Below are 6,000 nucleotides of genomic sequence, written 5' to 3'. Positions count from 1 at the left end.
TATCATATTCTTGGAGCTAGAGTACGTGTTCAGGCTAATGTACAGAATGGAGATTGACCTTGCCTCTGAAGGGAACTAATAACTGAGCCCTTGTCTATTTAAAATGCTTTCCTGAGCCTGACTAGAGTTTAGTCAAGCAGTTTCTAGGTAGGCAAAATCAGTTTGGTCCTTACAAAAGCCTCATCTTTCTTCCTTGAAACGACTTGTGGATGATAAGCTTTAATTCCCCACCTTGCAGTCAGTAGTCCAGTGCTTGTCTTTCAGCACCAGACAGGGTGGTGGTCATGAAAAAGGATAAGAATCATAATTCATTTGTTCCCATCAGGCCTGCTATTTATGGCTCTGATGGAGAGATAAAGACAGAGAAATCCTGAGCCCTCTAGTTGGCCCTCCTTCCTAAGATCTCAAGCACAGAGGATGCTACCAACTAAGGTCAACACACATTTTCTGTAAAGGGCCAAATAGTAAATAGTTCAGCCTTTGTGGACCATCTATGGTCTCTGTCACATAATGGTCTTGCATTGCTTTGTTTTGTTTTTACAGTGCTTCAAAAATGTACAAATTATGATTACCTCATGGGCTACACAAAAACATAGTTTGTGAACTTCTGCTATGTTGTTAAGTATCGTCAAGTCTGTTTCAACTCAAAGCGACTTAATGTGGTTCAAACCCTGTATAGGGTTTCTGAGGAGCAGCTGGTGAGCCTGAATCACCAACCTTGTGGTTCAAACCTACTTTGCAGTCCAGCGCATTAACCAACAGCGCTGCATATATAAGGAGTCCTGGTAGTGTAGTGGATTACGTATGGTCTGCTAACCACAAGTTCAGCAGTTCGAATCCACCAGCCACTCCTAGGTAGAAAGATGAAACTTTCTGCTCCCAAAAATATTTCTAGCCTCAGAAACCCTACACAGGGTCACTGTGAATTGGAAGCAACTAGACAACACACAGCAGAACACTAGCTACAATTGTTGACGTGCTGAGAGAAAATTGGTTCTAACACAATTTTGTGTTTAACACACAAAAATGTTAAACACTTTTTCTGCATTCTAAACAATTTCCTGCTTATGCTTGACTTACTGACAGGATAACTTTAACACTAATCCTGAGAGCACTGCACCATAGAAAACTGATCTGCAACTGTATTGGAAATCACTGAACCATTGGAATATAAGATCTAGAAAGCCACCTAAAATTGAGTGTTTCCCAAATCTGAAATAGGAATTTTATTTATTTACATTTTTCTTTAAACTAACCATATACCCAGGGGAGTTAAAAGTTAGATTTTCTGGAGGAATATTAGTGTGTGAACCATGGGAAAGAAACAGGGTTGGAATCAGTAATAAAGGTAATAGTGAAACTCGTCAGGTTTGTCTGACAGTACCATGTGTTCTTCCACGTCAGCATCTCTCCATCTGGATGGGTCAGGCTACAGGGGACGATGGGATAGTCTTGAGGTTTGAATAAGAAAATGAGGGATGCATGAAGCTCTGTGATCCCCCCAGTGGTAGCACCCTGCTTATCTGTACACACAGTTGTGAGGTTCCAGTCTAACCCAGAGGAGCCGTTCCTTATGTGTGACAGTCCTTTGTGCTCTCCCCCAACCCTGTCTCATGGTGAGCCAAAGTTTAGCACACTTGATCCACTTTGTGCTAGGAGATTGAAGAGTTTGAAAATTCAGTAATTGTGGATTTACTATATTCCAGAATCTAGGGAATGGGAAAAATAGAAAGGGTCTGGAGATTCTCAGTTTAGGGGAGGGAGGATTGTACAACTGCCAGCCAGTTTCCTGAGAGCTGAGGTCCTGCTTCCTCTTGCTTCTGAGCTATATTAATCAGCCACATTATAGTTGGCATGCTCCGAGCAGGGAATTTCTGTCCTTTTGCTCTTCCCTCTAGAAGCTAACTAATGTATATATTGCTGATGACAAGCAAGGGCTCTCTACATATTTTTTCTCTTTGCGGCCATGATCACATCTTGCATCGTAAAAACCACATCAGCTACTACCACCACCTCCACCTTAATCATGATTCAATCCTAATCCCTGGTTACTTCATTCCTACCTTCTTGTGTTTTTAAGATCCATTCACGGAAACAAAAACAAAACCCCGAAAGTCTTGCCTGACATTGCTTATAGATTGTCATACACTGTTCAGTTTACTTACTAGAATAAAGGGGACATGGGGTTATGGGGTGGAGCAGCTTCATAGATTTTCTTTTAATTTTTCTTTGAAAGAATTTGCAATACTCAAATATTGACCATTGTACAATTCTGGTCTTCCTTATAATTAAAGGTGGGGAAACATATGTGAGTCAATACTGTAATGCTTGTTCTGGGTATTTCAGTGAATGAAATGCTTTGAGAAGTGTTTTAGGCAAGATGCTGTTTCAGCTATGTGTTTGTTGTTGTAGAAGAAATGTGACTTTAGCAGCAGCCATTTTATTATGTCTCACCTTTCTTTGTGGCTTTGAAATTTGATCGGGGTGTGGCTGGGCACATCTTCTGTTCTATGTGGTGTCGACAAGATAACTCAGTGGTGTTTAGTTGGCACACGGACGGTTCTGGAGGGTCCATCATTCATCATGACTTCACTTATATGGGGGATAGTTGAAATACTGTGCTCTGTCAGTTGGGATTGTTAATGAGTGACCTCCCCAACATGACCCCAGGGTACTCAGACTTCTTATATGGTGCCTCAGAGCTCTGAGTTCAAGTGTTCTAGTGAACAAGGCTGAATGAAGCTGTGTGGCTTTTTATGACCTAGCCTTGGAAGTCCCATAATATGACCTCTGTCAAACTCTAGTGACTAATGTGGTTACCCAAATGAAAAAAACAAATGGATAAATAAAACAAAATCTTCACTGCTCCTGCTTCCACCTCTGCCAATACCAGCAGTGAGGAGGACATGGAGAATTATGGGCATTCAAAGGACTCTACTTTAAATTGAATGAATTTATGAAAAAGTCACATCATATCATATTCCTTGATTTTCTTCATTTTGTTATACTATTGTTGCTATTGTTAAGTGCTGTCAAGTCAGTTCTGACTCATAGTGACCCACTGTAGGGTTTCCAAGGAGCAACTGGTGAGTTTGAATCACTAACCTTGTGGTTCAAACCGACCTTGTGGCCCAGTGTGTAGCCTACATTGCCACAGCAGGTCTGTACTGTTGTTGTTGTTAAGTGCCGTCGAGTCGGTTCCGACCCATAGCGACCCTGTACAGGGTTTCCGAGGGTGTAAATCCTTACGGGAGTAGAAAGCCTCATCTTTCTCCCGCGGAGCGGCTGGTAGTTTCGAACCGCTTACCTTAAGGTTCGCAGCCCGATTCGTAACCACTACGAGACTTTTAAAATTCCTCATGGGCTCTGTTCTACAGATGAGCATTGGGGAATCATTCTTCTAAATAAAACAAAAAGTCTCACATTTTCTGGGAACACTCAAAATTTTATGGTTAGAAATCCTGATTTGTATTAGTTCTACCAATTGCATAGCTGTATGTGAGAAGAACTGCAAGTTCTTATCTTAAATTCAAATGAAATGAGCCAGGTTTTCTTATTTAAAATGGGCCCTTGGACAATATGGAGTTTCAGAGTAAGATGCCATACATTTCAGATTAGTTCTAGAGATAAGATTGTTGTTGCTGTTGTTGTTGTTGTTATGTCCATGGAGTCTGTTTCGACTCATAGCAACCCTGTACAGGGTTTCTGGTAGCGTTGTTGTTGTTGAGTGCCATCGAGTCGGGTCCGACCCATAGCGACCCTGTACAGGGTTTCCGAGGGTGTAAATCTTTACGGGAGTAGAAAGCCTCATCTTTCTCCCGCGGAGCGGCTGGTAGTTTCGAACCGCTGACCTTAAGGTTCGCAGCCCGATTCGTAACCACTACGCTTCCGAGGTTGTAAATCTTTACGGGAGCAGAAAGCCTCATCTTTCTTCCGCGGAACAGCTGGTAGTTTCGAACTGCTGACCTTGTGGTTCACAGCCCGATTCGTAACCGCTACTCTACCAAAGCTCCTTAAGCACTGTCAAATCCATTCCCAATCATAGCAACCCTCTATAGGGTTTCCTTGGAGAAGTTGGTGGGTTTGAACTGCCAACCTTGTGGTCTGAAGTCCAGTGCTCATCTACAGTGCCACACCGGGAGTTCAGAGATAGGATTAAAGCATATACAACACCAGAGAATATTACAAGTCAGAATGTGAGGGTATGCTGTTGTTGTTAAGTGCACAGAGTTGATTCTGACCCATAGCGACCCTGTATAGAGTTTCCAAGGAGCCGCTGGTGAGTTTGAACCACCAACCTTGCAGTTCAAACGACTACGCAGTCTGATGCATTAGCCCACAGCACCACACCAGGACTCCAAGGGTATGTAGAAGGGATCTATAAAAACCAGCGTAGTCTGGGTGTCATCAGAAAGAATGTGGAGGTGAAATTCAGGATATCGGATTGGAATGAAGGGTAAGAAAAAGGTTCTGCGAGTGAGGATAATTGGATTGCTGTTGTTAAGTGCCATGGAGTCAGTTCTGACATATTGTGACCTAGTAAAGATTTTCTGAGGAGTCCCTGGTGGGTTTTAACTACTTCTCTTGCAGTTAGCAGTCCAGTGCTTATCTTACAGCACCACACTGGGACCCTGAATTGGGTTGCTTGTTATTTTAAGTGCCATCAAGTCTTTTCTGACTCATAGCAACACTGTATAGGGTTTCCATATAGTGACTGGTGGATTTGAACTGCTTACCTTACGATTAGCAGTCCAAGTGCTTATCCTACAGTGCCACACAGGCACTCCATGTTGTTATGTGCCGTGGAGTCGGCACCGACTCATAGCGACCCTGTACATGGTTTCTGAGGCTGTAAATCTTTATGGGAGCAGAAAGCCTCATCTTTCTCCCACGGAACAGCTGGTAGTTTCGAACTGCTGACCCTTAGGTTAGCAGCCCAATTTGTAACCACTATGCTACCAGAGCTCCTTACTGGCACTCCTAGACAGTAACTAATGGAAACAGCATAGGAGGCAAAATATGAATGATGGAGTCTTTTTTTTTTTTTACCCTTGGAATGAGCATGTTTTTGGTGTGGCATTAATGCATTGGACTGCAAGGTCAGTTTGAACTGCCAGGTTGGTGGTTCAAGCTCAGCAGCCGCTCCTTGGAAACCGTATACAGGGTCTCTATGAGTCGGAATCGACGCAACGACACTTAACAACAACAACAAACTGAGAAGCAACTGGCTAATTGGTCATTCTGGACACAAAATCATTAATAATCATAATAAAAGTAATCAACCACTAAATAACAGCTTCAGCACAGTGTGTCTACAGGGGAATGTTTGCGTGACCTTTGCCAGAATGTCAAAATGTATAAGGAGGCTTCCACAACTTTGTGGAAAAATTCTATTCTCTTTTCACTCCATTTTTACACTTAATTTTGGAAACCCCCTGTACTTCTGACAGACTGGGATTCAGGAGACCTTGTATGATGATGCTTCCTCACAAATGACAGAATAAGTCTCAAGTGTCAAAAGGCACTGCCCTGTCAACAGTAATGAATTAGGACCAGCATCCATTTGTCCAGGACAGATCCTCATATTTATTCTACCATGGCTTTGGGCTGACACCTTAGGTATCTGCCTATAAGGGAAACAAAAGGTCACACTGGAGCATCAGAAACAGCTATTGAATTATTATTGTTATTATTTTTAATGTTTTATTGTGAATTGTGTGATAGTCTACATGGGAGAACGTCAGCTTTACATTCATTCCATCATCCATCATTTCATTGGCATAGTTATCATCCTGTCCATGCATCCTCACTCAACCAAGGGGTGTACCCTGTAAACCTGCACCCCCACCACCACAGTCTTCAGCCCCTTTCTATCTCCTGATCCCGAGCCCCCAGCCCCACCATCTCTTGACGTTGTCTTCTCTGCCTCTATCCCAGGCCTCACTGCCTCTCTGGGAAGGATTCCGCTCTTCACTCTTCTCCATTGATTGTCCCAGGGTC

At 42.9% G+C, this 6,000-nt stretch overlaps 1 protein-coding gene and 1 pseudogene across 1 annotated transcript in view; one reads left to right on the top strand and one right to left on the bottom strand.

The window, feature by feature from the left end:
- The window catches only part of LOC102819327, a 19,720-nt pseudogene extending 17,145 nt beyond the window's left edge, over positions 1-2,575 (bottom strand).
- SV2C (synaptic vesicle glycoprotein 2C) overlaps positions 1-6,000 on the top strand; it is a 351,290-nt gene that overhangs the window by 153,330 nt on the left and 191,960 nt on the right. The gene's annotated exons all lie outside the window — the stretch shown is intronic.

Source organism: Chrysochloris asiatica, unplaced genomic scaffold (assembly GCF_000296735.1).
Source record: "Chrysochloris asiatica unplaced genomic scaffold, ChrAsi1.0 scaffold00234, whole genome shotgun sequence".
In the NCBI taxonomy this organism is placed as follows: Eukaryota; Metazoa; Chordata; class Mammalia; order Afrosoricida; family Chrysochloridae; genus Chrysochloris; species Chrysochloris asiatica.
The sequence above is the reverse complement of the archived record's forward strand: the minus strand, read 5'-3'. Positions and strand labels throughout refer to the sequence as shown.